The sequence below is a fragment of the Pteropus medius genome, unplaced genomic scaffold (assembly GCF_902729225.1).
Source record: "Pteropus medius unplaced genomic scaffold, Ma_sr-lr_union100, whole genome shotgun sequence".
NCBI lineage: Eukaryota > Metazoa > Chordata > Mammalia > Chiroptera > Pteropodidae > Pteropus > Pteropus medius.
This window is the reverse complement of record NW_024351730.1, coordinates 27616731-27639228: the sequence shown is the minus strand read 5'-3', so window position 1 is coordinate 27639228 and position 22498 is coordinate 27616731. Positions and strand designations below refer to the sequence as shown.

Genomic DNA, 22498 nt, shown 5'->3' with positions numbered 1-22498 from the left:
AGGGAAGGAAGAAAAAAAAAAAGACTACAAGAAAAAAAGATAAGAGACCACATCAAGTAGAATAACATTCTCATTATAGGAGTCCTAGAGAGAGAAGGGGTCACAAAATGTATTTGAAGAAATAATGGATGAAATTTTCCTTAATTTGGGGAAGGAAACAGACATATAGGTTCAGGAAGCCCGCAGGTTTCCAAATAAGATGAACCCAAAGAGATCCACATCATGATACATTATAATTAAAATGGTAAAAGTTAAAGATAAATTAAGAATCTTAAAAGCAACAAAAGAAAAACAACTTATTATGTACAAGGGAAATCCCATAAGGCTATCAGCAATTTTTTCATCAGAAACTTTGCATTCCATAAAAGAGTAGCATTATATATTCAAATGCTGAAAGGAAAAAATTTCCAATCAAGAATTCTCTACCCAGTAAGATTATCATTCATAATTGAAGAAAAGAGTGTCATTATATTCTTAATTCATTTTTTTATATTATTCTCTATTAGTATATAGAAACACAACTAATTTTTATGTGTTAACTTTGTATCTTGCATTTTGCTACATTCGTTTGGATTATTTTTAATATGGACTCTTTGCAGTTTTATAATATAAGATTCTATCACCTGTCAACAGGGATCATTTTACTTCTTTCTTTTTTGTGGCTAGCATGCAGATTACTTAAAACATTTTAAAGTCATAACAATAATGATATATTTTAAACTGATAGCATGAATTGCTTACAAAAACTCTATTACTTCCCATCTCCACTTCTGCTTCCACTTATTTTATTGATAGCACATTGTATCTTTTATGGTGTGTATTTTATAACATAGGTTTAAGATTTTATTGCTGTTCTTTTTTAAAATTCTATAGGAAAAATAAAAGGGATTGTTTCAATTGTAAAAAAAAAAAAGGTTTTCGAGAAAAGCAAAAGCTAAGAGAGTTCATCACAAAACTGAAAAGAAATGGCACTAATTCACAACAAGAAAACATATAAAAGTGAAAAAAAAAACATTGGAAATGATAAATATATAGTAAAGGGTAGTGGATCAATCATTAATTAAGTAGGCATGAAGTCTAAGGACAAAAATAGTAAATTAACTAAAACTGTAATTAATTCATTAAATGATACATGGAAATAAAAAGATGAAAAATGTGACATCAAAAATATAAAATGGGAATATAAAGTTTTGAAATGTGTTCAAATTTAAGTTACTATCAACTTAAAATAAACTGGTACATATATAGGAAGTTATATGTGAACCTCATGAAAATCACAAAACAATCACTTTTAGTAAATACTTGAAATAGAAAAGGAATCTAAACATAAAACAAAACAAACAAACAAAAAAGCCCATAAAACTATGAAGAAAGCGAGAAAAAAAGGATAGGAACAGAGAGGAACTATAAAAACAACCAAAAACAAATTAACAAAATGGCAATAAGAACATACTATCAATAATTACTTTCTTTAACTGTAAATAAACTCTCCAATCAAAAGATACAGAATGGCTAAGTGGATTAAAAAAATATAATACCTGTTATATACTTCCTACAAGAGAGTCACTTCAGAAGTAAGGCCATATATAGACTAAAAGTGAAAGAATAAAGATATTCCATGGAAATGGAAATAAAGAGAAAGTTAGCGTGGCTCTACTCATAAAAGACAAAATGAAGATAAAAAACAAAGAAGGGTATTACACAATGATAAAGGTGTCAATCAGCAAGAAGATGTAACACTTAAAATATGTATGCACCTAACATAGGAGCACCAAGATATATAGAGCCATTATTAAGTGATATAAAGCGAGAAATTTAAAACTAGGTGACTTTAACAATCCACTTACAACAGTGGATAAATCATGGAGACAGATAAATAAAGAAACAGTGGCCTTATATGACACATTAGACTAGATGAACTTAATAGACATATATAGAACATTTCATCCAAAAGGAACAGAATGCACATTCTTCTCAATAAATTCAAGACAATTGAAATAATATCAAGCATTTTATCCAACCACAATGATATGAAACTAGAAATCAGTAACAAGAAGAAAACTGAAAAAAAAAAAACCCCACAAAAATGTGGAGATTAAAAAGCTACTGAACAACCAATGAGTAATTGCAGAAATCAAAGAAAAAATGAAAAAATACCTAAATACAAATGAAGACAGAACTATGACTTACCAAAATCTCCGGGATGCAGCAAAAGCAGTTCTAAGAGGGAATTACATAGTAATACAGGTCTACCTCAGAAACAAGAAAAATCTCAAACAATTTAACTACACCAACAGGAATTAGAAAAAGAAGAACAAAGCCTGAAGTCAGTAGAAGGAAGGAAATAATAAAGGGCAGAGAGGAAAAAAACAAAATAGAGACTAAGAAGGCAATAAAAAGAATCAATGAAACTAAGAGTTGGTTCTTTGAAAGGGTAAACAAAATTAACAAATCTTTAGGTAGACTAACCAAGAAAAAAAGAAAGAGAGAGGGCTCTAATAAACAAAATCAGGTATGAAAGAAAAGTTACAATATATACCACAGAAATGCAAAGGAGCATAAGAAACTATTAGGAACAACTATAAGCCAACAAATTGGACAACCTAAAAAGGAAATACCTAGAAAGATACAATATTCTGATACTGAATCTTGAAGAAATAGAAAATATGAATAGACTGCTTACTAATAAGGAGATTGAATCAGTAATCAAAAACCTCCAAAAAAACCTAAATATCCAGCCTCAGGATCCATCACTGGTGACTTATACCAAATATTCAAAGAAGATTTAATACCTAACCTTGTTAAACTCTTCTGAAAAATTGAAGAGAAAATACTCCCAAATTCATTTTTATGAGGCCAGCATTACCCTGATACGAAAACCAGAAAAAAACATCACGCACACAAAAAAATTACAGGCCAATATCACTGATAAACATAGATGTAAAACTCCTCAACAAAATATTCGCAAACTAAATTCAACAATACAGTAAAAGGATCACACACCATGATCAAGTGGAATTTATTCCAGGGATGCAAAAATGTTTCTACATCTGCAAATCAATCAACGTGATACACCATATTAACAAAATGAAAGGTAAAAATCATGATCATCTCAATAGATACAGAAAAAGCATGCGATAATATTCAACACTGATTTACAATGAAAACATTCAACAAAGTGATAATAGAGGGAACGTACTTCAACATAATATAGGCCATATGTGATAAACCCACAGTTACATCATACTCAGCACTAAAACCTGAAACCTTTTCCTCTAAGATCAGTAACAACACAAAAATGCTGACTCTTGCCACTTTTATTCAACATATCATTAGAAGTCCTAGCCACAGCAATTAGGAAGAAAAATTAATTAAAGATATCCAAATCAGAAAGAAAAAAGTAAAACTGTCAGTATATGCACGTGACACAATACTATATATATAAAAACAAAACAAAAAGAATCCACAAAAAAACCTATTAGAATAAATAAATTCTGTAAAGTAGAGGGATACAAAAATCAATACACAGAAATTATTGGCATTTCTATACACTAATAACAAACTATCAAAAAGAGAAATTAAGAAAACAATCCCATTCATAATTGCATTAAAAAGAACAAACTATAAATGAATAAATTTAACCAAGGTGGTGAAAAACCTGTCCACTAAAAACTATAAGACACTGATGAAAGAAATTGAAGAGGACACATATAAATAGAAAGATATTCCATGCTCAAGGATTGGAAGAATTAATATTGTTATAGTGCCCCTACTACTCAAAGTAATCTACAGATTCAATGCAATCCCTATCAAAATTCGAAGGTCATTTTTCACAGAACTAGAACAAAATAATACTAAAATTTGTATAAAGTCACAGAAAATCCCAAACAACTATAGCAATCTAAAGAAAGAACAAAACTGGAGATATACACCTTTATTTCAAACTTTACTACAAAGCTATAGTAATCAAAACAGTATGGTATTGGCATAAAAACACACACACAAATCAATGGAACAGAATTGAGAATCAAGAATTAAACCCAAAATTATATGGATAATTAATTTACCACACAAGAACCAAGAACATATAAAGGAGAAAGGACAGTCTCTTCAAAAAATGGTGTTGGAAAAACTAGACTTACACATGCAAAAAAAAAAAATTAAACGACCACTTTTTTATACCATACACAAAAATAAACTCAAAATACATTAGAGACTTGAATACAACACCTGAAATCATAAAATTACTAAGCGGTAAGCTCTCTGATATCAGTCTAAGTGATGATTTTTTTAAAATATGACTCCAAAGGCAAAGAAAACAAAACAAAATAAACAAATAGGAGTACATCAAACTAAAAGTTTCTGCACAGCAAAGGAAACCATCAATAAAACAAAAAGGCAACCTATTCGATGGCAGAAGATATTTGTAAATCGTATGATAAGGAATTAATATCCAAAATATATAAAGAACTCATATAACTCAAAACAAAAACAAATAACCCAATTAAAAAATAGGTAGAAGTGCTAAATTCACATTTTTCCAAAGAAGACACAAAGATGGCCCACATTCTACCCACATTATACCTGACTATACTTAAAGAGACACATGAAAAGATGTTTGACATTATTATCAGGAAAATGCAAATCAAAAACACAGTGAGTTATCACCTCACACCTGTTAGAATGGCTATTACCAAAAAGACCAGAAATAGTGTTGAAGAGAACATGGGGAAAAGGGAACTATGGTGGGAATGTAAACTGGTGCAGCCACCCACTTTGGAAATGAGTATGGAGAATCCTCAAAAAATTAAAAATAGAATTTCCATGTGACCCAGCTATCCCACTTCTGGGTATCTATCCCAGAATACAAAAACATTAATTTGAAAAGATTATATGCACACCTATGTTCACTGCATCATTATTTACATTAGCCAAGATATGGAAACAACCTAAGTATCCATTGATAGATGAATAGATAAAGAAGATATGGTATATACATACATAGATATAGATAGATATAGATAGATGATTAGATAGATATACACATACATATACACATATATACATACACATATACATACATACACACACAAAAGCACACAATGGAATACTACTAAGCCATTAAAATAAACAAAATCTTTTCATTCACAATAACATTAATGGGGCCTGAGCACATTGTGCTAAGTGAAATAAGTAAGATGGAGAAAGACAAATATGATTTCACTCACGTGGAATCCAAAAAAAAAAAAATAAACAAAACAAAAACAACAAAACAAACTCATAGACACATAGAACAGATTGGTGGTTACCAGAGGGAAGGGAAGGGGAGGAGGTTGAGGGGTAGGCAAAATGGGTAAATGGGATGAAGTGTATGGTGATAGATGGTAACTAGACTTTTGGTGGTGATCACTTTGTAGTGTATAGAGATGTTGAATTATAATGTTGTATACCTGAAACTTATATAATGTTATATACCAATTTTACCTCAATTAAAAAAAAAGAAACATGAGATTTCTTCTGTGGACATAATACTTTTATGTATGGTTTTATATTTGAAATGATTATACTTATACGGGTTAAAATATTTTAATTAAACTTCTCAGAAGCTGAAAAAACACTAGTCAATTACACTTTTTTGAATGCCAGTAATAATCTTTCTTAAAACTGTATAAAGTGAGAAACCAGCCCCTCCCCTTTCTTCCGTTCCTATCTACTTCCCTCTCTCTCACTCCCCAGCTCCGCCACACTCTCTTTCTCTCTCTCTTTCTCTCACACACACACAACTAATTATTTTATAAACTCTTGCTTAATTCTCCTTGGGCAACCTATGTACTTCAGTATGAAGTAGTGTTCTGATCATATTTCTTTGAATAAAGTTAAATATGGTATTTTAACAGCTTGCATTTTATTATGCTCACCATTTTTATAACATCTTTTATAATGTCACTCTATGAACAAACATTGGCATATGCAAAGATCACTAATGTTAATTAAATAATGTATTTCTAAATTCCAGGGTTTAAAAAGAACTCTTGATGTACATTTTGTATACTTTCCTGCAACCTAATGTAACCACTAGTGCAAAAAAGACATCCAGTGTTTCTCTAGTATTTTATTTGTTTCAAGAATTCCTTTACCACTTTGAACATTTTATTCTTGGTAGTTCAATTTAGAGCTTCTTTGGAACAAATATCCCTCCAATCATTTCTCTTTAGGGATTCTAAGTAGTGTGATATTAAGTTAAGTATAGTTACTACTTCTGTGGAATCATCCATTTGCAATGAAAACTTTTGGTGTACTAATCTGGATTCATGTTGTCTCTCTTATATTTGAGATGAATGTCAATGTATTTACTTATAGCTTTATTTGAAAAGGCAACTTTGCTATTCTCTTCTTTGGTATTAAAGACAGGATAAATAAGTTTTTACATAGGCTGGTAAAATAAAAGGTTTGTAGTTAAGTGAGGTGTCTTTTTCTTTTCCGGCTTTACTAATGAACTCTGAAACTAGGTTCTCGGACTGATTTGACACTATTATAAGGAACCACAAATAACATTTTTTTTTTCATTTAGCGCCAACATAGTTCTCTTCACGTCATTCTCTAATGCTTATCTTTTCCAGGCAAATAAGACATTTAAACAAAGAAAGAGAATTATTGAGGCACAAAAAAACCCTCTGATTTGTTTCCCATTGTGTTGCTCAACGGTTTATTTCTAAAAATAAGTAACTGAAAACCCATATCCAAAAAGATATTTGCACACCAATGTTCATAGCAGCATTATTCACAGTGGCCAGAGCATGGAAGCAACCAAAGTGTCCTATGATAGATGATTGACTAAAGAAGCTGTGGTGTATATATACAATGGAATATTACTCAGCCATAAGAAAAGATGAAATACTGCCATTTGTGACAATATGGATGGAACTCAAGATAATTATGCTAAACGAAATAAGCCAGACAGAAAAAGTTGAAAATCACATGATATCACTTATATGTTTGATATAAACCTAAAAGCAACAAATGAGCAAGACAATCAGACAGAGACTCATGGACATGGACTATAGACTAGTGGTTATTAGTGGGGTAGGGGAGGAGGGGTGAAGTGGACAGGGTAAAAGGGGTCAAATATAGGGGGATAGGGAGGGTAAAGTGGGTAAAGGGGATCAAATATATGGTAGCTGAAGGAAACTGGACTTTGGGTGGTAAACACAAAATAGAATATACAGATGGCAAATGATAATATATACCTGAAAATTATATAATTTTATTAACCAATGTTACCCCAATAAACTTAACAAAAAATAAATAAATAAATGAATGAATAAATATAACTGAAAATAATTTAATAATTTTATGTGTGTCTTACTGGATTCAGAAATTGAGTTTTAAAAAACATTTACAATTATGATTATGAGTGATAATTATATCTTTTAATTTTCCAGAATAACATAAAAGTAAATAACATATCAATATTTTCTATTTTGCTAACATATGCTTAATTTCAAATGTTCAATGCCTTTTGTCATATAATTTTTAAGAATGCTAGTACCTAAAAACACCAAAAAAATAATTTTCTGAAGCTAGAAAGGCCTATAGTCTCAATTATTTTATATTTAATTCAATTTAATATTTAGATATTGATTTTTCACCAAAATGTACAACTTCTTTCTCAAAGCCAGAGTTATCTGATTCGCAAGGTAGTCTACCTTAACATCAAAAAAATCATGAAATTCCATCAAGAATCAGACTTGTCTAATTATTAACATAAACAGCCAATAAGAAAATTTTAAAAACAATAAAGATAGAGATAACTAACGAAATAATTCTGTTTTATTGATAAATGCTAATAGATAAGTAATAAAAATAACAAAATTAAGAATGAAAACATTTCAATGTGAAAATTCACAACAAATTAATTTTTCAGAAAAACTGAATATTTTACTTGTATCCACCAAACAAATAATTTATTGATAAATGACATGGCAAATCATAATCATACTGAGATAAGAAAGTGAGGGGACAGTAACCATACAATCTTTGCCCCATTGGGATATAAAACCATCTGAAAAAGGAATGCTATAATTTGTTGAGTGTACCCTATGAAGATGTGAAATTTCTTGTCTTGACCTAAGTCTCTAAAAACATACACAAAGCTACTTTGCCTGATGCTTTTAATTTAGTTATATCCATTGGGAGACAGGTTAGATGATTACTTGGGGTATGGTTCTGTATCAGGATCTGCAACTGCCTCATCATTGTTATATATACAAAGCCTAAAGCACCAAGAACTCTCATTTTGAAGTATGTTTGATAAGTTTCTATACCAAATGTCATAATTTCATTAAAATAATAAACTTTATTTTAATGAAATTATGACAAAACTGCAACTTGAATTCTAAGAATTACTTGAAGCTGAAAATAAAGTCTGTTAACTGCTAAAACTGAGTCCAGAGATGTGTACTTCTCTATTATGTTCAATGTCACTAACACCTAAACACAGCAGGACACTCATTTTGTTCCCAGCCTTAGGTGTTAGTGATGGAATCAATTTTCAGAGTTGGGATTTGCAAGGGAAGGGTAAAGAACTTTTCTAAATATTCAAGTTAAAAGAAAACTATCTTAAATATTTAATGTCATGTTTATAATAATTACAAATGTATATTTACCACTAAATACTATTAAATAGTATCTCAGAGATAAACTCAACCAACCATATTACTTTCTAATAGCTTCAATAAACTTCTCAAACTTATTATTCCATTAATAGAATGACGACTAGAGTTTGTGATCCAATGAATAACAGAAGATTTAGACATTCTTAAATGCTATGAGAGCAAAGTTGAATCAATAGTCAACAAAACAGTTCCTGAGATTTTTTTTTAACACTTTCACCACCAGACATAACTTAGCTGCTTACATGTACCAAAAAGTACCATAAAAATGAAGAGAAAAAAATACCCAGATGAAAAAATACTTCTTTTGATTGGGGAAAAAAAAAATTCTGCAAGATTGGCAGAAAGTGAGGCAACCTAAGCAGAGAGAATAGCATGGACAAAACTATAAAATACATAGCAGGTATATAGGTCCACCCTGTGGAATACCTAAAAACATGAGGGATAAGTGATAGCAGGTAAAGCTGCAAAGAGATCACTAAACATTAGATCATGAAGAGCCTTACATGCCGTGCGAAGGAGCTAGAATTTATCCCAATAAACCAGTGGTATAATTGAATTAGGAGAATATCCTGGTATAATTTGCACTCTAAAAAAATTAAACTGGTATGAATGGAATTTGCCATGATAGAGTCATTTATGTCAAGAGAACTAAAATAGAGCCAAGAGGCCATGAAGAGCTTGCCTCATACTCATTCCAATTATAATTTTTGAAGTTTTGAACCTTGAAACCACATCCTGAATTTTACCTTCCTCCTTAGCATGGCAACCAGACCATCTGCGTTCTTCAACTTGAAAGAAGCCAATCCATTTTATCAGCCAGCATCTTTCACTTGTACAGACGATCTGAGTGAGATTAGAATTCCTGGACTCCTGTGCTTGCCATAGAAGCACATTCTGGAAATTAATTAGCTCAGATCCTCACCACCAAGACCTGATCGATCTTTTTTGAACTAGTCATCACACCATGTTAGATAGCCAGTAAGAAAAGTTTCTTTTGTTATTGTATGGTGGTTTTTGCCTTTATAAGCTCTGGCTTTGTCTTCCCCTGAGCACAATTTGAGTTGCTGCCTAAATCTGTGCCTCCCAGAATGCAATCTTTTATTCGAATGAATGTTTTTTTATTCTTTATTGCAGTCTAAATTTATTTTTTATTTTGGTTGACACTGACAAGAGTGCAGAAAACTGAGTAGGAAAAGAGGAAGGATATGCATGTTAAAACTGAGAGAAGCTTATTAACTGATGTTAATAAAACTGTGGTCACTAAGAAATATTAGAAGGGATAAGTGTCTAGTTAAAAAAAGGAGGCAAGGTTATTCAGAGGAAAAAATATAGTAGGTAGTGTGGGAGGAAGAAACTTTACTCTCAAGGTTCTTTTAGCTGGTCTAATAATCAAATAGACATAAGACAGATTAGCAAAAGAAATGACCAAATTTAATTACACACACATATATGGGAACCCTATATACATGAGAGGTTCAGAGACAGAGGGGAAAACTGAGGTATATAAGACATTTTGAGCTAGGGATGAGGTAATATACCTTGGGTCTTCAGGAGGTAATTGCAGGGAAATCACATGTTCAGTACATATTATTTACCCTGCCACACAGATAGGTAAAAAGTTATTTCTGGTGCTAGCTCTTATTGTGGGCCAGGCTCTTAATTTAAATTCTTGTAGGTAGTCAAAGGGGAGCAGAAGTTTCTCTTGAGTCTTCATGGTCTCAGTTGCCTATAGCTCAAAATAATCTCCTTCGTACCACTGATGCACATCTTGGGGTGGCCTGTTCTGAATCCCTATAGTAGAATGAAAAGAACTTGATGAATGATTTTATAGAGTGAAGTTATATAAAAGGAAGAATTTCTACACCATCATGTTTAATCCTTTTTTGGATCACAAAACCCTTTGAAAATTTTAAAAGCCATGGCCCTCTCTACAAAACACATAACTATCAACAACCTTGGTGCCCACAACGGGTAGGCTGAGGCCCACTGATATATACCACACCTTTCCCCCTCTCTCTGGCCATTCCTGCTTCCTTACCCGCCCCTTCCACAGCACTGCTCTCAAGCGATTCACTCCCCAATACATGCCCAGTATGCTAATCTCTCTCTCAGTCTTCCTCCTGTGAAGTTCAATCTGCAACACAGACATTGAAGGGAATGAAGCCATTTAAAACTTCAGCAGAGTTAAAGAACAAAAGACCTAAAAATTTTTAAAGATGCCAACTTAACATCATAGTCACAAACACACATCTTTAGAATACAATGATGACTCAATAAATGGGAATTTTATTACTGTAATAAACCTTATTAACGATAGCCAAGAATATCATATGATCTCATAGATGCCCACAAATATATTTAAGAAAACTTATCTTCCATTCTTGAATCTTTAAACTGTTAGTCATGTAAGGGCAGAACCAGCTCAAAATGGTCCTATCTTGTTCCTAACAAGATACCGAATTGCCTTTCAGAGACAACAGACTAAAACTGCAAGTCTGCAGTTGCAGCATGTGCAGAGACAATTTTGACCTCCCCCTGCACCCAGAACCGAAGTTTTGTTCCCAATCACGGAACCAAAAGATCTAGACATGACCAGAACCTGAACCCCAGAACCCTCTTAGAAGTGAAGTGTCCATTGTGCAGAAAGATCCTGTGCTGAAGCCCCTCACCACATCTTACCATAAATGGCTAAGTTCCCAATTCTCCAATCAAAACCAGCACGCCAGTGCTTCCACATACCAGCCGATTCCCCCTGCCCTTTAACCCTCACTCTTTGCCTTTAAAAACCCTAGATCAAAAGCCATCAAGTTCAGGGTTTAAGCAATAGCCTTCCGTTCTCCTTGCTTGGCGTCCTGCAGATAAAATGGCTTTCATTTTTCTCTTGCAAATTTCAATGTTCAGTGTTTGGCTTGGCTGCGTGTCAGGTGGGCGGAGCCTCATTCCATTCGGTAACAGTAGTGCAAAAGTAGATATCGTCTTAATTCAATAAAAATACGTGACTCAAAACAAACATACTCATTATGTTTAAAAATGACACAAGAAAAGCATTCTTTTTAGAGTAAGTAACAAGATAAAGATTCCCAGGATCATCATTATAATTTGATATTGATCTGAATGTAGTAATCAAAAAAAGACAATAGAAAGAAGTAACTCATAAATATTAGAAGAGAGAAAACAAATTTTAAATAATTGCAAATAGTATAGTTTTTTCCAAGACAATCCAGAAGAACCAATTGAAAAACTATCTTACATGGTAGTAAATTACAAAATTAATATACAAAAATAGATAGCTTTTCTAAACACTGTTGAATTATAAAATAAAATATAATTCCATTTAAAATAGAAATTGAAAAGGAGAAAGGCCTAAATATAAGCCCCAAAACCAAAAAGACACATTATTGTACTTTAAATATCTATTGAGGAACACAATATTTAAATAATTAATAAACAAATCGCATTTTAGTAGGGATGACTGAATATAATACACTTGCCAAATCTATCAGCTATCAAGTGCAATATAAATTACAATACCTAGAAGATGCTGAAATTGGACATAGGATTATACATTTCAATTGGAAAAATAAGGGGGGAAGTATTAGAAATTTCTAAAAAGAAAAGTCATGATAATTAAAATAGCTTGTTAACGAATTAAAAAAATAGACAAACAGATAAGTGGAACAAAAGAAAGTAAAAAAATAATAAAAGTAATTCAGATAGGAATTTATTTTAGGACAAAGGTAACATTTCAAATCAGTGGAGAAATAAAAAGGTTATTCAATAAATTATCTTAGAAAAACTAGATAACCTTTTAGAAAGTTCTCTACCTTAACATTTACAAGTGGATGAAGCATGTGACACATACAAACACACAAATGCGTGTGCGCACACACACACACGCACACACACAAAACTATAAATTAGTAGAAGAAAAAATAATTAAATCCATATCGTCAGAGTTGGGATGAACTTTGGAAGCTGGACATAAAACAGATAAGCAACAGTAGCCTTCCTGCTATTCCTTCAGCACAGGAGGTCCACTCCAGGCTCAAGACCTTACACTTTCCCTTGGCTTTTCCTAGACCTCTCCTATCCACCCTGCCCCAAATAGCCTCAAGGTTTGCTCACTTCTTTCACTTTTTTATTCGAAGGTTACCTTCTTAGTAAAGCCTTTGTTCTCAAATTGCAATTTACCCTAATCTCTCTATTCTCCTATTCCTTTTCCCTACATTAATTTTCTATTTAGCACTTGCCACCTTCCAACATACATTATTTTATTTATTTATCTTATTTATCATCTAACGTCCCCAAGTAGCCTGAAAGCTTCATGAAAGCAAAGGTTCTTTTTCTGTATTTTTTACTTCTCAGTACCTACAAGTCTACCTGGAGCATATTGCTCAAAACATACTTGATGAATGAAGAAAAGAATAAATAAAAAGTCAAAGGAGTAAGAATAAAGCCTAGAGAAAAAGGCAATTAAAGTCAGAACATAAAAAAATGACAATAGTGCTATAAGCTGTAAAAGACCAAATTAGACAAGTAGACAAAAGTCACCACTGGAATAACAATTAGAATGTCACTGACTTTTTGGCAAGAGCAGTTTGGAAGACAATTCTCTATGAGTCTCTCATTTCTACAAGTGTTGCTAGCAGAGGTACTGACTGTCCTTTATTCCAGAATACCTTTTCAAGTATATTTGTATAACAAACAGCCTTGGAAGATGTAGTATTTAACTCTGAAGTAAAAGGCAGGTTTGCTTACAACTTTGAAAGGCAGAGACAGTGTCTCTCCTCTGGAGCAAAAGGCAGGTATGCTTACTGCCCATTATTAAAAAAATTGGGGCTCTCTATGCTCAGGATTCTTCTCCTATAGTGCTATTCACTGAGTGTACAGGTATCAACATGCCCTCTTTGTGTCCTGTGAATTGGGGATTAGAAAATAGGTGCAAAAATGCTGATACTTTGGTTACTCTGAATGCTTTAACAATTGTCCTTTATCTCTGACCCAGGAACCTCGGTCTCCTGCCAGTATCTATGAAACTATAATAGGCTAACTTGTTAGTGTGCAAGTTGAGTCAATTCCCAGACCTTTTACAGTTTTAGGTTGAGAGACAACCAAAATGACAGGAATCTCTGTAGATACACTACCATTAGCAATGATAGTCATTTATTCTCACTCAATACAATACTACAGTACATCTCAGAAACATCATTCAACTTCTCTTTCACCTAAATGATATTCATAAATGCATAAAATTTATGTAGGATAATTCACTACAGTCATTTATCTGGCTATCATAATTCTTAGCTACCAGCAATATACACACTCTGGCAAGGCATATGATCTCAGAGGAAGAATGAGATATATATGAAGCAGAATTTACCAGATTACCTAAAGTATAAAACATAGCTGTTGCAACCAACCCACAAAAGCACAAGCAAAAAATAAATATTTATTTTTGTATGCCACTGAGATGTTTATATGGTTTGTTACACTGTAATAGCTGACTGATATAAGACCTAAAATATCAACACTCTCAATATGATAAAAGATATTGCTCCCTTGTGCAATATCCTTCAGGTGTACAGGGCTAGAATAGTGGCCCTGCTACACAAAGTTACCCAAGAACAAAAGCTTCTATCTTGTTGCTCTATCCTACCCCCCAAAATCATCCTTATCATTCCAAGATAGCTCACTATCTTAACCATGTTCCCAGAAATGAGATAGAGAAAGGGTGACAGAAATGCAACACTCTTTCCTTTTAATAACATTCCAGATTTTGCACATCCCAGATTTTGCACCTGCTAAGTCTCCTTACATACCATTGGCCAGATTATTAGTCATGTGGCCACACATAACTACAAAGATGGTAAGAAAAGTTACTTCATTTTTTTGGCAGCCCTGTACATAGCTAAAAAATCAGGGGCTACATCTCTGTTAAAGAAGGAGAGAATAGAAATTTGAGTACAACTATCACTAGTTGACAAATTCTATTCGTGTGGCAACCGAAATATTCATCATAAACTCTCTCCTTCACATAGAATATATTTGATCACTTTCACAAGGGAGAAAATTCCAAAGTCCCACTGGATACTGTAGTCATCTAAAATCTCTCCTTTTGGGTACAGTACTTTTCATTAAGCATGGATGTGGAACCTCATGGTTTGACACCCTATAAACTAAAACATAAGTTTATCTTGTCCCCAACATACTCAGCACTTAAGGGTTGTGAAGAAAGTAGATATGACAAACTAAATCATCCCTACTGAGCAAAAGGAGATGGACAAACATATAGCTGTCATTAGGTCATAGCAATAGTCAAATCCTACTATGTAGGAGTTACAAATATTCCCTGATTCAACAATAAGGTAAGTTCCTTCGTTAGTCTCATTTGAAAGCCCCTGATTCTGCTTTCTGGGGAAAAATGTCTGTTTTCCTCCAAAGCCCTTAGTTCTACTTTCTGTAAGGTGGTTTGCTCTCTTTTGTCCTCCCTTGCCATGAATCAAGCAGGTATTACAAAGATTGCTCTTCTTAGAGATGGCAATGTCTTTGCTGGTCCAGATTTGGCAGCCCAGAAATTTTCTAAGGGGTTAAACAATTACAAGCTTTTGCAGGCTATGTTGTTGTTCTTTACCCATACAATTCCCTCAAAACCTTAGCAAGCTTCCAGGCAATTTGTTTTGGATTAGTTCCATATAAAAGAAACGATAGCCAAAGATCTAATCTAGATGTAGTCTTTAAGCCTGAAGATACTTGTCTTTTCTTCATTACCCTGTGTGCTCTGCTTACCCGCTTTCTGGATGGAAGCTACATCCAGGCTATCCGAATCATTTTGTTTGGGTGGAAAATCGATACTCTTAATTTGATTTTGCCTCTGGTCTGGCTCCCAAATCTGGCAGGGCAGTGGCTTATCTCCTACTAAGGCAGTGGCTTTGAAGCTACCAATTATAATTGCCTTGGTTTGGAGTACAGAAGGAGTTGACTTTTTCAACCCTTAAAGGCCTTAAATTATAGGACTCTCAATGAAATTATTTTGCTAACCTGACACAAAGAGCCTTTCTTAACAGAAATGTATTCCTTTTCACCCTGCTTGCAGACTGGCTCTTGCCTGAGTTCATCTCTATCAAAGGATTTTGCAAGAAGGGCAAGAAACAGCCAACGCGCATCAAGATTCTGCAGCTTTCCCATGATTCCGCCTAACATTATTTATGGCCTCAGTTACCATGTGGTCTGCCTTCTAAAATATTGCAAAAAACAATTATATCAATGCATTGCTTAAACATATCAAGGAATCATTCAGCTTTTAGTTTCCAATATCTGTGTCTCTGCCTCCTGCTTTCTGTTAAACGTATTATGCCACATATCTAGGTTATGCCATTTTATGCACCCGCTTCTGGTTTCAAATTCTATTTTAGCTAGAATGTCAGTGTGGAATGTGTAACAGAGATTCAAATACAGTACATAAAGAAATTAGAGGTTTAGTCATTTCACATTACAGTCTGGAGGTGAGAGTCCAGGGCTCTTATGGAGTACTCAGGCTCTTTCTCTCTCATAGCTCTGTCATTTCTAAGATATTATCCACATGGTGAAAGATAACTTATTACCACAAACACTTTTCAAAGCAGCAGGATGGGAAAAAGGTGGCAGAGAGACAACCCTTCCTCCTTTTAATGTCTGGAAGCTGCAAACATCACCTCCAGGAAAGCTTGGGAAATGTAGTCTTTACTCTGTAGCACATGTCCTGCTACAAAACAAGAGTCATTATAGGAGAAAGGAGCTCAAATATCAGGCATCAAAAAGTAGTTCCTGCTACTACCTTAAAATAAGTGACATTATTTATTTAGATCCATATTAGAGTATTGTGAACCAATATTTATAACAATAAAAACTAAGTTGACTAGAACATTATTTTAAGAACAGCTGCTCGTCAAATGACATTTGTAAAATAATTTACAAGGTATAACATCCAAAATGTATATTTTGGCATAAATAGACATAAGTGTACAGTTTACTTTCTACATAATAGGCATTTGATAGCTGTCAAATGAAAGAATGAATAAATTGACAAATTAACAAATATTTATGGAGCACTTGCTGAGGCCAGAACTGTGTTAGCCATCAAAGAGATTTGTTTAAAAAGTATGGCATATGTTAATGGAAGAAATTGGCAGCATTTGACTTGATGATACTGGTGACACAAAGTATTGAATACATCTAATAAAGGTATAAAATAATAGTAACATACAAATAATTAATAAGATAATGACATATAAATATTATAATCGAGAAATTTTCAACAAGATATCCAATGTTGCACAAAAAATAACACTTCTCTAAATTAAAAACTGTGTTCTCAAAATAATTTTATAATTTTAAATAAAATACAAAAATTAGATATCCTCTTTTTAACTTGTTCTGAATAAGAAAGTTATTCCAAGGGCAAACGAATTAACTGATATTTATTTATGTAATTTTTATATTATACCAAATTGGTAACCAAATACTCTATACTTAAGATTTTAGTAAAAAGTAATTAAACATTTAGCATAAAATTATGACATAATTATTTGCTTATAATTGGAATGTTTTTCAAGTAATTTAATCAATGACAAATAAGTAAACTATTTGTTTATAACCACCAAAGCCATTTGTGCTTTTATATAAAGATAAAATAATTTGTTTACAGTTTTGAGAAACTGAGGAGAGCAGACTTGAAGCACTTTTTAAAAGTATTCTCATTTTTCCACAGATGTTTCTCTCTTCTATTCTTCCATTCTAAGAAGCAGAGTTTAGCTATCACCACAGATCATTTTTAGGAATACATAGCTATAGATATTGGGACATATTACTAAGAAGACTGCCCACTCATTAAGAAAATGACATATCTACACACATATAGAAAATGCCTGGTTTAATCACTCAGGTACATGATACACCCATATTTTTTCCACAGTGTAAAATCTTAGGAGAAATCACACATCTTTAGCCTTTTTACCACTCTTTTTTCTTCTACAGTCTTGAATATTTGAGAACAGATGAACAAAATAAATTAAGGACGATAGGTACACAAAACCAATTGCTCGATATCTGCATTGCGAAACTAAGAACAGATTTTTTTTTTTTTTTACAGTTTCCTTGATGAGAGTAAATTTTTGTTCCTTGAGAGCATACAAAGTTATTTAGTGCTCTATCAGGCATATAAAGTAAGTAACAAAGGTAAGAAATACTTTTTATTAAAAATAAACTGATGAAAATATTCTGGGTAAGACGGCAAACTAGGCAGACTTATTTCCTTCCATCCAACTCCAGATTCTCATGAACATGGACAAAAGTATATAAAAAAAAAAAGGGTGTACATTCTTTAAGAACTGGAAACTTTGTGCCAAAAACTAGACTTTCTTTTAGAAATAGCACAGATGAAACAAATGAAAAAAGAACTAAGTGCTAATTCCTAATATTTTATCGTCATAAAAGTTTCCATCTTTATTTGCCTTGAGATTTTTCTATCTATATTTTTTAAGTGAGATTCAGACATTCCTTCCTTTATTCAACAAATATTTATTGTGTTCTTTCTGTGATCTAAGCACTAGTCTATGCCTTGATATTCAGAAAATGTTCATATCGTCATGAGCATACAATTCACTACCAAGAAAGAAAATAAATGATTCTGTGAAGATAGCACAGTATCATGGGAAGTAAAGGAGGGCCGTCCAGAGTCCTATTGGCAGGCAGCAGCTATGACACTCACTACAGGAACAAGCCACTCCTAAAATAGAAGAACTTTTGCAGTCAGCAACACAATTCAAATTGTAGGTTAATGGGCAGTGACCCTGAAAATAAAGAGGCTTTTCTATGATGTCCAGGCAGCCAACATCTTAGGGAGGCTAGACAAAGATTTATCATAAAACCATGTATGTGGCTGCTAATCCAAACAGAGGTAGCAATAGAAAAATCAGCCCTAACTCAGTGGCTTCTCCAAACCTGTTCAAAAAAGTGGATGAGGAGGGAGGGAGGGAAGGAGGGGAGGAGGGAAGAAGGAAAGGAGGGAAGGAAAGAAGGAAGGAAGGAAGGAGGGAAGGAGGGAAGGAGGGAAGGAAAAGGAAAGGGGAAAAATAGAAGTACTGAAGAAAGGAGGGAGGGAGGGAAACCCTGCAAAGATGTGGCTTCTCTACTGCTAGAGCGCCACATTCCATTGAGGACCTACTGCATGCCAGGTACTATTTCCGGGTACTGAACAAAACATGAAAATTCCATCTCATGCAGCTCACATTCTAGTGGAAGAGGAGCTAGCAATAAATGCAAAGTAAATAAAATATATAGCATGTTAGACAGGGATAAAAATGCAATTAAAAAAAAAAAACTTAGCAAGGAACTTCAAGAAGAAACAGCCACTGTAGGGAAAAGGGGGTTAATTTTTAAATAGATTGGTCAAGGAAGGTCCCATGGAGATGACTTTGGGAACAAACTTAAAGGATGTGAGGGAATGATCCAGGAGAAAATCTGAGAGAGATTTCCAGCAAAGGGCTGAGTGTGGCACATATCTGGAGTATTGCAGGAACAGCAAGGAGGCTAGAGTGGCTAGAATTGGAAAACAAGGTGTAATGGGATCAAAAAGACAATGACTTAGAGCTATGTTGGAAGAAAAGAAATGAATAAAACTCTTAGATTTTTGGCTGAGGTATCATTTACCAAAGTGGAAAAGCTTGCAGGACAAGCTGATTTGGGAGGGCCAAACAGTTTATGTGTATCAGATATTCAAGAAGATATATGGAATAAACAATTCGATAATGAATCTGGAGATCAGGGGAGAGGTCTGAGTTGGAAACTAACAAGTAGGCAGTGGTCAGAGTAGAGAGTGTATTTAAAGCCAAACCAATAAAAACAATCATTGAGGATGCAAAGAAGACAAGCAGAAGTTCAAAGACAACCCTGGAGCACTTCAATATTAAGAAACTGAGAAGCTGAGAAGGAACCAGCAAAGGAAATGGAGAATGAACAGCCAGAGAAGAAAAACTGGGACAATCCCAAAGCTTAGTGAAGAAAGTGTTGCAAGTAAGAGGAAAAGATCAGCTATGCGGAATGCTTCTAAAAGTCAAATAAGATAAGGGTTGAGAATTGGCCATTGGATTTCTTTGTTTTGTTCATTGTCTTCTCTTCTGCTGTAATAAAAACATAACTTGGCAGGAATTTTTATCTATCTTATTCATTAATAATTCTGAGGGACTATAACAATGCCTGGTACATAAATCATGTTCACTAAATTTATATTAATGAATGACTAAATCTCAGTTATGAATATAAATACAAAAAATAAAATAAAGTAAAATGAAAAATATATGATGGTAAAATGTTTGTAAACATTGTTAAATGTTTACAAAAAAAATGTTTACAAAAAAAAAAAGGAACTTTGCTATAAAGCTTCAGGTTCTAGATGGCACCAATTTAAAAACAAAATGCAGAGGCTTCCTGTCAAGATGGCACAATAGGAAAACCCTGCACTTGCCTCTTCCCACAACCACATCAAAATTACAACTAAACTACAGAACAACTATCATTGAGAATAGCATGCAGTCAGTCCAGCAGAACAGAAGACCTATAAGTAGGATATACAGAAGCTGCACTAAGACTGGTAGGAGGGGTGGAGATACAAAAAGGGTTGGTCCCACACCCACGTTCAGCAGTTACAAATCAGAAGGAATATCTCACCGTACGGCAGTTACAAATCAGAAGGAATATCCCTCATGAGGAGTGAGGGGTCTCAGCCCCATATCCGGTTCCCACTCCAGGGTTCCAATGCTGAGAAGAGAAGTCCTCATAACTTCTGGCTTTGAAAACCAGAGAGGATTGTGGCCGAGTGAGACAGAGGGCTTCTGGAGTCACAGGTGATCCTCTTAAAGGGCCGATGCAGATTTACCTGCTGATGGACTCACTGACTGAGCTGCAGGACCAGGGCAGCAGCTTGTAAGGCACTTGGGACATATGAAGAGCTACTGAATTATCTGGCTTCTGAGCAAGGGCTGGAGGTGCAGATTTCCCCCAGACTTAAGAGCTGGCAGAGCCATTGTTCCCCCAACCCAGGCAGCACCATATCGATCTTGATCAACCTAACATCATTTGCTCTGCCCTGGTAATTACCTGATACCCAACCCCACCCAATTTGTAGGCACAACCAAGCCACTTCCAATGGCTTTTCCATTCAAATGGTCTATCTTGGCTCATACTATGGACTTTCCTAAAATCTCTCAAAGGTTCACAAACCACAAACAAGCAGCATCTGGCCAGGGTAGGCCTCGTGCCTCTAGCTAAGCAGCCTCAAGCTCAGCGTTAGCAGCAGCTGGCCTCAGTTCACAGCTTAGACTCTCCCAGGAGCCTCTAAGCCCAGCACAAGTGGCAGCTATCTGCAGATTACTTTATAGCTCATACCAAATGACCTCAGGCAGGGCACAGGCAGCTGCTCACCCTGGCCTGCATCAGAGCCCCTCTCAAAAGGTCCCAGAAACAATCCCCCCAGTGGCCAACTTCAGACCACACCAGAATACCATGAACCACCTCCACAAACAACATACCCATAGGGCAGGCTCAGTAGAGACCAAAGCCCCATTACAGAGAATCCTGCTCTGTAGGGTCAGCCCCTGCACAACATCGCCTCCATGGCAGTCACAACCAGTCCTCCTGAGAGTCAATTCCTCCTATTGACATTTCAACAGCAATCAAGGCTCAATTACAACAAGAGAGTACACACAACCCATACAAGGGACACATCTGGAGCACTCGGCTCAGGTGACGAGGAACACTGCACCCTTGTGCCTTGCAGGACACTATTATATAAGGCAACTCAACTAAGACCAGGAAATATAGAAACTCTACTTAACACATAGAAACAAACACAGGGAGGCAGCCAAAATGAGAAGACAAAGAAACACGTAAATGAAAGAACAAAACAAAGCTCCAGAAAAAGAACAAAATGGAGACATGCAATCTACCAGATGCAGATTTCAAACTAAGGATGCTCAAGGATGTCAATGAGAATTCCAACAAAGAGATAGGAAACATAAAAATGGAGCGAGAAAACAAGAACCAGTCAGGAATGAAGCATACAATAATTGAAATAAAGAATATATTAGAGGGAATCAACAGTAGATTACATGAAGCAGAGGATCGAATCAACGATTTGGAAGATGAGGTAGCAGAAAACACCCAATCAGAACAGCAACAAGAAAAAAGAATCCAAAAAAATGAGGATAATTTAAAAGGACTATGGGACAACATCAAGCATACAAACATTCACATCATAGGAGTATCAGAAGAAAAAGAGAGCAAAGAATTAAAAATCTACTTGAAGAAATAATGACAGAAAACATCCCTAACCTGGTGAAGAAAATAGACGTACAAGCCCAGGAAGCACAGAGAGTCCCAAACGAGATGAACCCAAAGAGGCCCACACCAAGAAACATCATAATTTAAATGACAAAGGCTAAAGACAGAGAATCTTAAAAGCAGCAAGAGAAAAGTAGTCACCTACAAGGGAGCTCCCATAAGACTGTCCATTGATTTATCAACAGAAAGTTTGTAGGCCAGAAGGGATTGGCATGAAATATTCAAGTGATGAAAAGCAAGGACCTACAACCAAGATGATACTACCCAGCAAAGTTATCATTTAGACTCAAAGGACAGATTAAGAGCTTCCCAGACAAGAAAAAGCTAGAGGAGCTCATCACCACCAAACCAGTATTAAAAAAAATGTTCAAAGGACAGGAGGAAGAGGAAGAGGAGGGGGAGGAGGAGGAGGAGGAGGAGAAGAAGGAAGAGAAAAGCTCAAAAATATG

At 34.5% G+C, this 22498-nt stretch overlaps 1 protein-coding gene across 4 annotated transcripts in view; it reads right to left on the bottom strand.

Annotated features, from left to right (window-relative positions):
- Positions 1–22498, bottom strand: part of CFAP299 (cilia and flagella associated protein 299) — a 528622-nt gene that overhangs the window by 446831 nt on the left and 59293 nt on the right. The gene's annotated exons all lie outside the window — the stretch shown is intronic.